This window comes from Petaurus breviceps, unplaced genomic scaffold, assembly GCF_028583685.1.
Source record: "Petaurus breviceps papuanus isolate PSGF00001 unplaced genomic scaffold, PetGlider_PUasm1.0 80, whole genome shotgun sequence".
NCBI classification, from domain to species: Eukaryota; Metazoa; Chordata; class Mammalia; order Diprotodontia; family Petauridae; genus Petaurus; species Petaurus breviceps.
Window position 1 is genome coordinate 8,887,577 of NW_027186540.1, and position 16,942 is coordinate 8,904,518.

At 37.7% G+C, this 16,942-nt stretch overlaps 1 pseudogene; it reads right to left on the reverse strand.

Annotated features, from left to right (window-relative positions):
- Window positions 1-2,089: 2,089 nt before the first annotated feature.
- Window positions 2,090-3,406, reverse strand: LOC138175937 (putative monooxygenase p33MONOX pseudogene; annotated as a pseudogene).
- Window positions 3,407-16,942: the final 13,536 nt, after the last annotated feature.

Genomic DNA, 16,942 nt, shown 5'->3' on the forward strand with positions numbered 1-16,942 from the left:
TCTTATTATTGGGGAAACACGATATATATATATATATATATATATATTAAGAAGTGAGAGAGGAATATATTGGGAGAAGCAGAAAGGGAGAGATAGAATAGGATAAATTATCTCACATAAAAAAGGCAAGAGAAAGCTATTACAATGGAGGGGAAGACCAAGGAGGTAAAAGGGAATGAATCAACCTTACTCTCATTGAATTTGGCTTAAGGAGGGAATAACATACACACTCAATTGGGTATCTTACCCTACAGGAAAGTAGGGTGGAAGTGGATAAGGGTGATAGAAGGGATTGGGGGAGGGGGTAGTGAGAAGAAAACACTTTTGAAAAGGGACAGGCTCCAAAGAGAAAATAGAATAAATGGGGGGTGGTATAGGATGGAAGGAAATATAGTAAGTCTTTCACAACATGACTACTATAGAAATGTTTTACATAACTATACATGTATAACCTACATTGAATTGCTGTCTTCCCAGTGGGGTGGGTGAAGAGGGAAGAAGGGAGAGAATCTGAAACACAAAGTTTTAAAAACAACTGTTAAAGATTATTGTTCCATACAACTGGGAAATTAGATATACAGGCAATGGCACATAGAAATCCATCTTGCCCCACAAGACAGTAAGACAGAAGGGTGTAATGAGTGGGGGATGTGTGAGAGAAGACTGGGGGATTGAGTAATCCATATGCTTGCCATCTTGGGGTGGATGGATAGGGGAGAGATGGGGAGAAAATTTGTAACTCAAAATCTTGTTGAAATGAATGTTGAAAACTAAAAATAAATAAATTTTGAGATATTTGTATACTGTTTTAATAAGTTTACATTACTACATAAATGCTAGTTACTGTTATTTCAGCAAGAAACTTGGCACCAATAAAGTAGTTATACAATTTTCCAAGGGCAACCCAACATTTTTTCCTTCTTCCATTCAACTCTAATCCATATCCCCTAATCTAATCCATAATGCCCATTCCCAAAGTAGCCTTTCAGTTTATAATTCAACCACCCTCTTGATATTCTATTTATTACAGAGGAATTGCAAACATCTGCATCTTCACATAGCTTCCAGGATATATCCTTTACTCTCACAGATTCCAGGAGTTCTTAACAGTAAACCCTTGCCAAACTATATTATCTTCTCATGCCTGCTTCTACCTAAAGGATAGTATGAGCTCTTTAAGCTTCAGACAAAGAACATTTTCTAAAGTTATTGAATACTTATTCTTGGACTTCCCAAGAACTTTTACGAGTGCAATTAGGGGTTCAGAAAAAAGAATGACTTGACTAAAAAGATTACAATGGTAGCTTGAAGAAATGAAGTGAGAGATAGATGCAGAAATTAAATTAGAGCTCTTTTGAAGAACAATAAATAGTTCAAACTGAAGTTGAAACCTTTTATTATTATTCAAAGACAGGATTGGACACCATGCTGACATCTAAACCAAATTTGCCTCATATTTTTCTCTCTCCCTCTCTCTGTCTCTTTCTCTGTCTCTGTCTGTCTGTCTCTCTTTCTTTCTCTCATTACATAAAGGTTTATCCATGTCTAGACATTTTTTACTTTTATTATCTATTTTTTATATTTTTGGAAGAAAAGAAATGGCAAGAGGAACAGTAATGGTAAAAATTAACCTAACCTCTCTGGGCCTTCATTTTCTCAACTGCAGAAGAAGAGGGTTGGACTCCATGATCTCTCATTTCCTTTTCAACTTTAATTCTATGAGCATTTTCCTTAATTAAGACATTTTGGGGGGGGGTAAAATATGCAGAACAAAGTCTACTAGATTTTAATTTCTTTTGCCCCCTTCAATCTAGTTCTATAGATCAGTAATTGGCTGTACTTTGAGAAGTCATTCAGACCAATTTTGGGACATTACAGAATAGGTCTTTCTATTCAAGCTTTGCACAATTCAAGATTCAAGCTTTGCACAAATATTTAAAGAAACAATCAGTACCTCCCCAGGAATATCATCCTCAGAAGAATTGTAAATGGATGACATCTTTCCTATGTCAAGTACAATGTGGATGGGAAGAAAGAAAAGTCTAAGATGCTCTGCCTATATAACAGTGGGTTCACCAGGGAACACAACTTTGCTCATATGAAAAGGGAGCTTTAGAAGCCTGTAGGAGTCAACACATTCATATCTCTTGGTTTGATGTTATGGGTTTGTGGAGGTTGTTTCTTTCCTTCTATCACTGGAAGGCCCATCTTAGGTGGCTTGAAGGCTCCTGGGTCTTCTGCAATTCTAGTAGCCTGAACCCAAATAAGGTTCGTTGCTGATGGCTTCTGAGTACCTCTATAAGACTGGACACTGAAACCCGAGTTGGATTTCTGAAGGGTTCTTGATCCAAAAAGGTTCCATTTTTCAGATGAGGGTTTGTCTCTATCTCCATTTCCAGAGTCCATGCTGCTGACATCTAGGCCAGGTAAGGAAGTAGAAGATCCATGAATAAACCAGCCTCTGGGCTTTTGCTTGGGAGAAGAATAGGGTGTGCTACTCAGAGAAGATTGGGTTGAAACAATCAGTCTATCTTCTTTAGTCATTTCTCCATTTTGTAACTTCAGTTTATGGACTGACTCTGCCACATGGTGGTACTTGGTTTCTTCTGTGGTAAGGCCTTTATGGGGAATGTATCCCTCATCTGTCAACCCTGCCTGCTGCTCAAAGCGCTGGATGTTCTCTTATGTCTGTTTTGTAATTAGAGAATTCATGATGATGTGAGTAGCCTTGGCCTTCACCACTGGGGCCTTGTTCATTTGGTCACTGGAAGCTGAGGGAGTTACAGGGAAACTATTTTCTCCTTCCTCAACCTCGGAAAGCTGTTGGTACTTGTCATCTGGGATGACTGGCTTTTTCCAAAGAACCTAGTATACTGCACATGTCAGAGGAAGGCAGAGTCATTGGTGTGGGATCCTCCAGGACATTATCTTAACTGAATGCCTGTCGATGCATTCCAATTGGCAAAGACATCTTGCCTAGAAGCCCACCTGTACTGTGCTCAATAGCAGGCTCATTTGGCTCTCTGGATGATGCCAGGAAAGATTGTGATCCAGGTGTTTCTCTAGATAGGTATGCAGAACTCTGATTCCCAAGGTGAATGTCAATGGAAGTTATGCAGATAAGACAAAGATGTCAAAAGGGAACATTCTGCAGCTAGTGTTGAACTAGCAAAATGTTCCAAGCAGCTCTCATGCAGAGGCCCAGCTGGGTTTCCGTGAGGGGGGAGGGATGGAGGAAAAGAGGGAAAAGAGACCGTCCACAGGCTGAGGCTGCACCATGGACAGGAAACTGAGACTAACAAGGCTCCACGTCCCCATCACTTCCTAAGCACCGAAGCATGGGGCAAACCGAGACCACGACGCAAGTAGCCCCAAGACCCAGACGGACCTCAGTGGGGAGAAATAGAGTGCCAATTAAGACATATATAGCAGAATAAATAATAATAATAATAATAATAATAATAATAATGCCATCATAAGGAAAATAAGAAATGGAATCTAGAATATTGGGGAAGGATTTCCTTTTGGGGGATTGAGAAATATCCCTTCATCCATCACTACATAGGATTCTTGTGTGGTAGCAAGGCGAGAAATGTGTCAGAAGCAAGAGTTGTCATTTATATGGTATTTTAGGCTTTCCATATTGCTATTTCATATGAATTTAGAATGGTGTTAGTCAAGTAAGCTTCTGCTTGGTGATCTTTCATTCCATGGAAGCATGATTTAGGCTTTCAACTCTCAGGGAAGTTTTTGTGTTTATGGTGAATGGTCCCTGTATGTTGGAAAACAGAGAAAAAAGATGATTTTTCATTGTATGCCAAGAAGTCATGAGACATCAGCAGCAACACTGGCTTTTAGTTACTACAACTGGGATGTGGCTACAAAACATGAATTTATGTATGGCAAGGACAATTTGTTGCCAGCTGTTTTTCTAGAATTGTTCTACTGTACAGGTGCAGGGATTAAGGGGAGGGATAATTCAGTGAGAACAGCAGGAGAATAAGGGAAGGAATTCTAAAGTGCCATAGAAGGCAGAATTGATGAAGATAAGAGCAGCAGTAATAATAAATCATTTTTATAGTGCTTTAAGATTGACAAAGTTCCTTTCATATTATGCCTTTGAGTTAGCCATTTAATAAATGAGGAAACTGTCTGGTGGGGGAGGGCGTTAAGTGATTTGCTTATACTCACACAACTAAGTGTTAGAGGCACAAAGTTTCCTGAGTCCATGACCAACACCTTTTAGCTATGAGTTCATAATGGAAATAGATGTTCAGAACAGAAAATTTGAAATCCAGGATCTGAGCAAAGAATGTGAAACTGGAAGATTCAAATGCATGGTACAATCAGAGAAAATATTATATTCCTGTTATATTCTGTCAGGATCAACTGATATTGAAAATAATTAAAAACTAGATGGATGTAATTCTAAAATCTATAGCATCTAGGAAATCTTAAAATTGAGGAGAATGACACAGTGGGAAAAAATAATGGATTGGCACTTCGAATTCAGGCTCAAATCTCTTTTACCACTTATTTATATTTGTACCCTTGGTTAAGTTACTAGGCCTCAGTTTCCCCTCCTGTAAAACAAGGGTCTGAATGAAATTATTTCTAAGCTACTTTTCAGGTCTCAATCTATGCTGCTATGAAAATAACGAAAAGTCCCAGCAATACTATATCCCACTTAAATCATATTTTGTTAGTTAGCGACTGGCAGTATTCAAAAGAGAATTACTTCCTCTCTTTCCCTACAGTCAACCTAGTATGAAATCTTTTCTTTCTTTTTTACTTTTAATTTATAGATTCTTTCACCTCACATACAAAAAAAGGAATCCATATTTTAAAGAAAGATATTTAAGCAAGCTCGTTTACCTATCTGTGTCTAATTTTACTGCTACCAGTAAATTTGTAAATTGTGAACATTTTCTAAATTAAATCACATTTTAGTGGTGATGGAAAAGTATAATCAGGACCAGCCTTGGTCAAAATTGTCAATTAGGTAAAGTCTTCAGTACTTACAAGTATTCTTTAGAATACTTAAATACACCAATTTTTCTTTCCTATATCAATAGAGGAGCTTCTGTTAGGAATCCAGGAAGTGCCAGTCATTGCAAATACAAACGGAAAAAGACAACAAATCTTGCCCTCAAAAATCTTAGAGACCTTACCCTTCTCACTCCTTTCTACTTGAAGCAATCTAAATCCTCATATTCCTCCTATACCTTCCCTTCCCACCTCTCCCTATAAACACTCTTTGGAATCAATCAATCTGCCATTTGTCTTGCCAAAGTGTGTATATATATATATATATATATATATATGTGTATATATATATATATATATATATATATATACTTCCATTGTTATTAGGATAACTTAAGCTTAAGGGACACAGACAGGTAACCAAGATGATGAATAGAGTTAAGTCTATATTTTGGGGGGATCACTGGAAAGAACTAGTAATGTTTAGCTTAGATTTGAAAGGGCTTAAATTAGACATGAAAACTGTCTCCAAATATATAAAAAGTTATCATATGAAAGATGAAATAGACTTAAAAATACTGGCCCTAGAGGGTTTACCTAGTCTCAGTAGGTGAAAATTATAAAAAGGAAAATTTAAGCCTGAGCCAAAGCAAAGCTTCTGATTAAATCAGAGTTATCCAAAATTGTCATGTTCAGGTTAGGAGTTTTCTCTAATTCAGTGATTTAAAGGAAAAAATGGATTACCCCTCTTTTGTTGTAGAAAGAATTTTTCTTTTCTTTTTTTTTAAGATCTTGATTCAATAGACTTTGGTTAAGAACCTCCTATTTTAACAGTGCTATCAAAGGTGCTAGGAAAATACAAATACAAAATTCAATTAAGACATGGTCCCTACCATCATGAAGCTTAAAATCTAGTTGGAGAATAAGACAGAACTACAGCTAATTTCTTTTTTCCTTCTTTTTTTTTAAATTTGTTGGTCTCAATTTATTTATTATTAATAAAATTCAGTTCCACAATTCCTCGAGTTTCAAATTTTTCTCTCCCTCCCTCCCTTCCCCTCCCATGGCAGCATACAATCAAGCATAGGATCTGCAAATACTTTCATATTAGACGTTAGTCAGGTTATAAAGAAGGATTGTAACAGGTGGGATGAACAATGGGAAAGAGGAAACAAAACCACACAAGAAAAAGAAAAACAGCAGGCAGTTTGCTTCAATCTGACTTCAAACTCAGTTCTTTCTCTGGATGTAGACATCTCTCTCCATCATGAGTCTTTTGGAGTTGACTTATAACCCTGCAATGCTGAGAAGAGTCCAGTCTATCAAAGCTGGTCATCACACATCCGTTGTGTCTGTAATTGTGTACAAATTTCTCCTGGCTCTACTCTTCTCACTTAGCATCAGTTCGTATAAGCCTCTCCAGGTAAATATGAACTCCATCTGCTCCTTGTTTCTTATAGCACAATAGCATTCCATTACATGAATATACCACAACTTGTTCAGCCATTCGCCAATTGATGGGCACCCCCTTAATTTCCACTTCTTTGCCACCAGAAAAAGAGCTGCTATAAATATTTTTGTATATATGGGTCTTCCTCCCACATCTGTGATCTCTTTGGGATACAACCCTCAAAGTGGTATTGCTGGGTCAAAGGGTATGAAATTATTTATAGCCCTTTGGGCATAATACCAGATTGCTCTCCAGAATGGTTGGATCAGTTCACAACTCCACCAGCAATGCATTAGAGTTTCAATTTGCCCACATCTTCTCCAGCATTTGTCATTTTCCTGTTTTGTCATCTTAGCCAATCTGACTGGTGAGATGTAGTAACTCAGAATTATTTTGATTTGCATTTCTGTAATCAATAGTGATTTAGAGCATTTTTTCATATGGTTATAGATATTTTTAATTTCTTCCTCTGAAAACTGCTTGTTCATATCCTTTGACCATTTATCAATTGGGGAATGACTTGTATTCTTATAGATTTGACTCAATTCTCTGTATATTATGAAATGAGTACTTTATCAGAGATATAGGTTGTAAAAATTCTTTCACAATTTTCCACTTCCCTCCTAATACTGCTTATATTGGCTTTGTTTGTATGGAAACTTTTCAGTTTCATGTAAACAAGGCTCTCTAATTTTTGTTTGGTTATAAAATCTTTCCGTCTCCACAAATCTGAAAGGTAAACTCTTCCTTTCTTTTCCAGATTGCTTACAGTATCAGTCTTTATACCTAGATCATGCACCCATATAGACTTGATTTTGGTATATACTATTAGATAATGTCCTATGCCCAGTTTCTGCCATACAATATTCCAGTTTTCCCAGCAGTTTTTGTCAAATAGTGAGTTCTTATCCCCAAAACTGGGGTCTTTGCACTTATCAAGCAGTAGATTACTAAAGTCATTGGCTGCTGAGTCTCATGTACACAATCTATTCCATTGATCCACTTCTCTATTCATCAGCCAGTACCAAGTAGTTTTGAGGACTACTGCTTTATAATACAGATTAAAATCTGGTATAGCTAGTCTACCTTCCCTAGCATTTCTCTTCATGAATTCCCTTGATATTCTGGACCTTTTGTTCTTCCAAATAAATTTTGTTACTATTTTTTCTAGCTCTATAAAGTAGTTATTTTGTAAGTTGATTAGTATGGCACTAAATATATAATTTAACTTAGGTAAAATTGTTATTTTTATTATATTAGATTGACCCAGCCATGAGCAATTGATGTTTATCCAATTAGTTAGATCTGATTTTGTTTGTGTGAAAAGTGTTTTGTAGGTCCTGGGTTTGTTTTGGCAGGTAGATCCCCAAATATTTTATAATGTCTATAGTAACTCTGAATGGTATTTCTCTTTCTATCTCTTGCTGTTGAATTTTATTAGAAATATATAGGAATGATGAGGATATATGTGGGTTTATTTTATATCCTGCAACTGTGTCAAATTTATTTATTATCTCAAGTAGTTTTTTATTTATTCTCTAGGATTCTCTAAGTATATCATCATATCATCTCCAAAGAGTGATAGCTTGGTCTCTTCTTTGCCTAATTTGATTCCTTTGATTTCTTTTTCTTCTCTAATTGCTACTGCTAACATTTCTAGTACAAGATTGAGTAAGAGAGGTGATTGTGAACACCCTTGTTTCACTCCTGATCTTATTGGGAAGGATTCTAGCTTACTCTCATTACATATAATACTGGCTTATGGCTTTAAATAGATGCTACATATTATTTTAAGGAAGGCTCCATTCATTCCTATACTTTCTAATGATTTTAATAGGAATGGATGTTGTATTTTATCAAAAGCCTTTTCTGCATCTATTGAGATAATCATGTGGTTTCTATAAATTTTATTGTTGATATGATCAATTATACTGATGATTTTCCTAATATTAAACATCCTTGCATTCCTAGAATAAATCCTACCTGATCAAAGTGTATTATTCTTGTGAAAAGTTGCTCTAGTCTTTTTGCTAATATTTTATTTAAAATTTTTGCATCTATATTCCTGAGGGAAATTGGTCTATAATTTTCTTTCTCTGTTTTATCTCTTCCTGATATAGGTATCAGTACCATATTTGTGTCATAAAACGAATTTGGTAGGAATCCTCCTTCACCAATTTTCCAAAATAGTTTATAGAGTATTGGAATCAAGTGTTCTTTAAATGTTTGATAGAATTCACTAGTAAATCCATCTGGCCCTGGAGATTTTTAACTAGGGAGTTCACTGATGGTTTGTTTGGTTTCTTTTTCTGAGATGGGTTATTTAAGTAATTTACTTCCTCTTCAGTTAACTTATAGTTTTGTAAATATTTATCCATTTCACTAAGATTGTCAATTTTGTGTGTATACAATTGGGCAAAAATTCCTAAATTTTGTTTTAATTTCCTCTTCATTGGAGGTAGATTCACACTTTCCATTTTTGATAGTCATAATTTGGTTTTCTTCTTCCTTTTTTATCATATTGACTAAGGGTCTATCAATTTTATTGTTTTTTTTTTCCATAAAATTAGCTCTTAGTTTTATTTATTAATTCAATAGTTTTCTTAACTTCAATTTTATTAATCTCTCCTTTAGATTTCAGTATTTCTAATTTAGTATTTACTTGCAGATTTTCAATTTCTTCTTTTTCTAGATTTTTCAATTGCATGCCCAATTCATTGACCTCCCTTTTCTCTAATTTATTCATGTATGCACTCAGGGATATAAAATTCTCCTAAGAACTGCCTTTGCTGCATCCCACAAATTTTGGTATGTTGTCTCATTATTGTCATTCTCTTGAATGAAGTTACTGTTTGTTTCTATTATTTCTTGTTTGACCTACTCATTCTTTGGAATTAAATGGTTTAATTTCCAATTAGTTTTTAGTCCATTTTTCCATGGCCCTTTATTGCATATGATCTTTATTGCATCATGATCTGAGGAAGATGCATTTTATACTTCTGTCTTTCTGCATTAAATTTTGAGGCTTTTATGCCCTAGTACATGGTCGATTTTTAAGTATGTGCCATAAACTGCTGAGAAGAAAGCATATTCCTTTTTATCCCCATTCAGTTTTCTCCAGAGATCTATCATATCTAGCCTCTCTAAAATTCTATTCACCTCCTTTACTTCTTTCTTGTTTATTTTGAGGTTAGATTTATCAAGTTCAGAGAGGGGGAAACTCAGGTCCCCCACTAGTATAGTTTTGCTATCTATTTCTTACTCTATTTCCCTTAACTTCACCTCTAGGAATTTGATTGCTATACCACTTTGTGTATATATGTTAATTAATGATATTTCTTCATTCTTGATCATGCCTTTAGCAAGATATAATTTCCTTCTTTATCTCTTTTAATTAGATCTATTTTTGCTTTTGCTTTATCTGAGATAAGAATTGCTAACCCTGCTTTATTTTTTTTAGATGTAGCATAATATATTCCACTCCAGCCTTTTACCTTTACCCTATGGTTTTCTCTTTGCTTTAAATGGGTTTCTTGTAGACAGCATATTGTAGGATTATGATTTTTAATCCATTCTGCTATCCACCTCTGTTTTATGGGAGAGTTCATCCCATTCACATTCACAGTAATGATTACTATCTCTCCTTCCCTCAATCCTATTCCCTCCCCTGCTTATGTTTTTGCTTCTTCCTTCTCCCTTCCTCTCCCTAAGGGTTTAGTTTTTGACCACCACCTCCCTTAGTGTCCCCTCCCTGTGACCCCCTTTCTTTAGCTACCTCTCTCCTTACTACTACTTCTAATCCCTCCCTTCTTATCCTCCCTTACCCTTCTACTTCTTATAGGACACAATAGATTTTTATACTTATCAGAGTATGTTATTCCGCCTTTGACCCCAAACCAATGAGAGGAAATTTTATACAGTGCTCCTCTCTCTTCCTCCTTTCCCTCTATTTAATGAGTTTTTGCATCTTTTCACATTATAATCTTAAACTTAACTGATAATGTTGATCCCTCTTCGAACCAGAACCAGTGATAATAATGTTCAAATGATGTTCTTCTCCCTCTTTCCTTCCCCTCTACTATACTGTGTTTTTATGCCTCTTCACATTGCATAATTAACCTTTTTCTGTCTCATCCTTTCCTCTTATCCTGTTACAGTCCCTTTGACCCCCTTAATAAGGTTTTTTTTGTCATCAGATTAGTTCATTTATACCCACATCCTCTATCTATGTATAACCCTTTTAAAGGTCATGTTACTCATACAAATTTCACTATTGACAGTTATCAGCTTAGCATATATGGATGTAAACCATTTGCTCTTATTGCATTCCAAGTTATGTGCATGTGTGTGTGAGTGTGCATGTATGCATGTGTGTATGAGTGTGTGTTTTCCTTGTTTACCTTTTTATGTCTTTCTTGGGTCTTGTAATTGGAGATAAGATTTTCCATTGAACTCTGACTTTTTCAGCAGGAAAGTCTGAAGTCCCTTATTTCATAAAAGACCACCTCCTTGCCTGAAAGATTTTGCTCAGTTTTGCTGGGTAGTTAATCCTTGGTTGCAATCCTACCTCTTTTGCCTTACAAAATATCAAATTCCAATCCCTCTGATCTTTTAATGTAGAAGCTGGTAGGTCCTGTGTAATCCTGACTGTAGTTCCACGATATTTGAATTGTTTCTTTTTTGGCTGCTTGCAATATTTTCTCCTTAATCCTGTAATTCTGGAATTTGGCTACTATATTTCTTGGAGATTTCAATTTGGGATCTCTTTCAGGAGCAGACTGGTGAATTCTTTCAATAACTATTTTACCTTCTGATTCTAGGAGTTCAGGACAGTTTTCTTTAACAATCTCTTGGAGGATGTTGTCCAGGCTGCTTTTTTCATCATGGCTTTCCAGTAGACCAGTATTTCTTAAGTTGTCTCTCCTGGATCTGTCCTCCAGGTCAGTTGTTTTTCCAGTGAGATATTTTACACTTTCTTCCAATTTTTTAATCTTCTTGTTTTGTTTGATTGACTCTTGGTGCGTAATAAAGTCCTTACCTTCGATTGGACTGATTCAGATTTTTAGTGAATTATTCTCTTCAGTTTGTTTTTGAAGGTCCTTTTGTAGGGAGGTATTTTCTCCAATTAGTTCACGAATTTTTACTTTTTAAGGATTTGTTTTCTTGTGTGAGAATTTTCTCCAATTTGGTCACTGTAGATTTAAATTTATCTTCTACCTCCCTAATTTGGGTTTTTAAATCTTTCTTGAGCTCCTCCAAGAATGCTTTTTGGGCTTGAGACTGGTTCATATTTTCATCTGAGGTCTCAGGTGTGGACATAGAGTCCATGGTGTTTCCAGAAAGTGATTCTTCTCATTCAGAATAATAGGATTCTATTGTCTTTGGTCTTGCCTTTGCAAGTTGCTTCCAGCCCATTGTAATTGCCTATTTCCTGTCCTTTAAAGTGTATTTCTGCTCCTGTAGTACAGAGAGCTCTGACCCAAGCTTCTCAGGCTGGGAGAAAGGTGCCTGGTTGTTGGCTTTGTGCTGTAGCCTCTGGGTATCTAGATTGAGGCCAAGGCCAGGATTCTCAGTGTTTCCCCTGAGTTACCCTGAGGCTCACAGAATAATGTGTGTGTATGTGTGTGTGTGTGTGTGTGTGTGTGTGTGTGTGTGGGTGGGTGGTCCAGCCACTTCAAATTTCTGCCTTTATGTCCCTGGTGTACAGCTCAGACAGGCTTTTGCTGGTCAGGTGAGGTGGGGCTTGTTGGGACCCCTCCTGTTCTTCTCTTCAGACTCCTTCCTGCCTCAGTTGCACCCTTCCTCTGTGGCTCCTAAGCCTGAGGCTACTTCTGCTATTTCAAAATTTTACTCTGGATGGGTCATTTATCTCTGGGTTTTCTTGGTTAGGGATGGGGAATCTGAGCACCCAGAGTTTATTTTGCCATGCTGGCCCCTGGAAAATCAGGCAGGTGATTTTAAAACTTCCAGGCTGTGGGCTGATAGCCCCAGGAGAAACTGTTGTCTCTGCTGTGGGCCCTGAGCTTTCGTTTACCCAGCTCCAGCGGATCCTCCCATCCTGTGGTGAGAACATGGTGAGAGGGCAAGAATTGCCCTTGGGGTGGGTGAGTCTGCTGACTGGGGCTCCTTCTCTCTCTGCTGTAGTCCACTCTCTAGTCCAAGCTGCTTCAGCCTCCAAGTGCTTTGTGCTCCCCCTGCCCCAATCCACGTGGGAACTTTCCTGGGCTGGATTGTGCCGTGCTCTGTCTCCCAGTGGATTCTGACACTCCAAAATATGTTTAGACTCACATTTTGAAGTTTAGTGATGGGATTCATGGAGGAGCTTAGAAAAATTACTGCTTCAGTTCTGTCATCTTGACTCCACCCTCAGCTAATTTCAATACATAACATTCCATGATGAGAACCTTAGAGAGATCCACACAATAACCAACACTGATTCCAGAGGACTCATAATTAAATATGCTGCCCTGCTTTTCATAAAGACATGATGTACACAAGAGTGCAGATTCAGACTTTTTTTTTGGACATGGCTATTTTGAGGATTTATTTTGCTTGGATATACATATTTGTAATACAGGTAATGTTTTGCTTGCTTTTCCAGAGCAGGTAGGGAAGAAGGAAGAGAGGGGAGATTTTCATTTGAAAATGAAATTTAATTGCAAATACAAAAGTGCATTTACATGGAGGTAAAACAAAGTGCTAGGTGATATATGTCACAGTCAGTCTGTGATGGTTATAAGAGTAGTATGAGTAAGGGGGAAAAAAAACAGTCCCCAGAGTACATGTACCTTGAATACTTTTTGTTATTGTTGCTGTTGTTACATATGTTTTGTTGTATATGATGGTTGACTCTTTGTTAGTAGAAAGATGGCTGTGCCATTAGCAAAAATATGGAAGTCAGGAAGAAGAGCAGGACTAGAGCTACTTGGGAGTGGAAGACATGGTGATGAATTAGTTCTAGACATGATAAGGCTGAAGTACCAATTGAATATCATAGTAGGGACAGAAATGTAGGCCTGGAGATGAGAAGAGATAATGATTAAGGCAAGGAGAAAATATGGATTTATTAAACAATAAGGTGGAGAACAAAGAGCATCGCAAAGAAGTTGGGTTGACATGACTGAGAAAAGTAATCCAGAGCTGATGGATCTCTAATAGATGGGTTTTTAACCTGGGGACTCATAACTTAAAAAATATATATTTGGACAACTGTATTTCAAAAATTGGCCTCCTTCATAATCCTATGTATTTTATGCATTTAAACCTTATTCTGAGGAGATCACAGGCTTTAGTCAAAGTGACAAAGGGGTCCATGATGAGACAAGGTTAAAAATTCCTGCTCTGACAGCATGTATCTTCAGAAAAGGACAAAGATTGATTCTCTCACTTTGATGAATACTTATTATTGCTTGTGTCTATGTAACTCATCATTTGATCAGTATCCACAAATGTACTGTTAATTTTGTTGCTTTTAAGTCTTGCTCCTTAATTCCTTCCTGCAGGGTGTCCTGGAAAGGTGGGGGTGGGGGATGGACATTTTTTTGTGGCCATCATTGTCAGAGCTGGGGTTGGGGAGGCATGTTGCATCACGGGATTGATTAACATTGATGACTGTGGTGCTCCCAGGTTGCCTCTGGGATTGTCCACAGGAGAGTTAGTCCTTTCCTCTCACTTCCAGCTGGGCTGGAAATCCTTTCTTTCCACCAAAGCCAAAATGCAGTATGGGGCCTCTTTTCTGGCAAGCAACATAGAAGATAGAAAGTCTCAGGACCTAGCCACAGACACATCACCTTTCTAGTGTTTTTATACTTCATTTCCTTAGCATGGATTCCTTGATCTAGTGACACTGGCCTCTTGGTCGTTCCATGCACAAGACAGTCAGTCTCTCAGCTCTGGATATTTTCTTTGACAGTGCCCTATGATAGAAAAACTCACCCTTCTCTACTGCAGAGGGCAATTTTCTTTAGCACAGATTGGTTTGATTTTCTTAGATCCAATGTTGAGCTTCTTTGATTTTGTTATTTTTCCTGTGGAATGAAAGGCTTTTATCTCTGTACATAGGATGACAGGTGGGATGGTGCAGAATACTGACTCTGGAACTTCATTGACTTCCCTGTAGCCAGGGAATTGGCCAACTTTACCACCAGCTCTTTCTTTGAGAACAAGGAAAAGACTAACAATAATACTCCCCCAAAGATGTTCTAGGACGCTGCATGCTCTATGCATGCTTATATACATCCTCCATTTCCCCTATTAGATCAGAAATTTTTATCCACCTAAATGAAAACAACAACAAAATGTTTGATCCTTCAAGAGCAGAACATACTTCAGTTGATAACCTGTAAACTGGAGTGGTGGTGGTGGTAGTGTAATGGTAATTTGAAGACCCCTTTTTGTATTGGCAAGGAAGAAGGTACTTAGCACTTAGTAACTAATCAAACCTCTGTGAATGAAACAGAGGGTATGGACCCCTGTTCCTGACATAACAGGAAGGGGTTGGCTGAAATAGGAAGTAGCTAATGCTGTGTATATAGGAAATGCCCCAGAAAGGCCCAGTCAGAATTTCTTGGGACCAGCATCTGGTGGCAGAGCAGTTAGAGAAGAGAGAATCGAGAACTGAGTCAGAATTTCCTGAGAACTTGTGGTGGTGGAACTTCTTCTGAACAGGAGCCCAGAAGCCCAGGAGCCAGAAGCCCAGAAGCCCAGGAACCCAGGTGACAGAGCAGCCCAGGAGCCCAGGAGAAACCTGAGGAAGCAGAAGACTGAGGAAGCAAGACTGGGATGCTGAGGCTTTATCTGTTTGTGACTTGGTTTAGCCTTGAATTCCTGGAAGCAGAAATTGTGAAGGATCTAAGATGGATTGGACCCTGTGAATGTCAGTGTGGAGCAGGACCTACCCCCAGAGAGCTAGACAAGGACCTGGGAGCGATCTGCCATTCAACACAGATGACAGTTTGGTGAATTCAGGTAGAATCTGGGACAATGGAATGGGATCCAGGGAATCTGAGAACCGGCACCAAGTCAAGATGAAAAGACCTCTCTGTGGGTTCTGAGTAATGATGAAATTGTAGTTTACTAGTGATCTAGAGGTGGAGGGTTTGTGTATGATACTTAGTAATTGATTGCTGAATAAGTGACTGATTGAGTTAATGAGTAGAAGACTTTGACTATTGTACTTTTAGATGATTGTTCCTTGTTCTAAATATTGTGACCACTTTGGTGAAAACTATGTGGCCATTTTAATGATAAGCTGTTGTGAATTTTATATTGTGATTTTCCGTGATAAGTTGTAATATTGTGAATGCTGTACTTTGATTTTCTGTGGATGTTTTGTTTTGATTTGTTATGGAATAGAGTGTTCACTATACTGTGTAATCAGAACCTTTAAAGCTGTTCACAGTAGCAGTACTCTGGAAAACTGCTGTGCATGGCCTTACAGGGGGAAGGAGTAATCTTCAGGAGAAGATATCGCAACACAACACAAGTCAAAAGAATACATTTTGGTTTGCTTCCTAAAGGTAGATGGTGGTTAGGTGGGCTTGACTCTGGATACCTTTTTGTAACATCTATCTCCATTTAACAGACCCTTCACTGATATTGATTGCTTAATGAAATCTGACAGACTTTCAAAACTCTTCTATCTTAAGATATTTTGTAGACCTCTGCACTTTAGTGATGCCAACACCAATGGGTAGGTAGCAAATGATGTCTGCTCTTGTTTAATCAGTGAGTTAGTAAGCATTGTGCACTGTGCAAACCTGGAGATACAAACAAAGGTAAAAGATAATCCCTACTCTACAAATAAAATACCTATGTCATAAACTGGAGATAAGCAATAGAGAGAAGTCACTAGTATTAAGGGCAATCAGGAAAGACTTCCTGTTAAATGGAGGATTTTGGTCATGACTAAAAGGAAACCAAAAAAGTTATGAAGCAGAGAGGAGAACGGAGAGAAGTCCAGGTTGGGAGACAGTCAGTAAAATATCTAGAATCTGGAGATGGAACAGTGACAGATATCAATGTGTTGGTGAGTATGTGTGTGAAAAAGGGGCAGAGAAAGGTATAAGAAACTTGGTAAAGTAGGAGGGGGCCAGATTAAGAAAGGTTGTGAATGCCAAACAATATATTTTATATTTGATCCTGAAGGCAGTAGGGAGTGAATGGGGTTGATTAAATATAGAACTATTTCCATTTGGGTTTTAGAAAGGACAGTTTGATAGCTGAGTGGATGAAGGACTGCAATGGACAGAGACTTATGATAGAGAGACTAACCATCAGGCTATGGAATTAGGGGAGATATGAGGTGATGAGGACTTGAACCATGACAGTGGGAGGAAAAGGGATCTATTTGTGGAGTATTTTAAAGGTAGGATAACAGGTTTTGAAAATCAATTGGAGGGGCAGCCAGGTAGCACAGCGAGTAAGAGCACCGGCTCCAGTGTTGAGAAGACCTGGAGATCGAATCCCAGGCTCAGACACTTAGCACCCACCCAGAAACACCTGGCC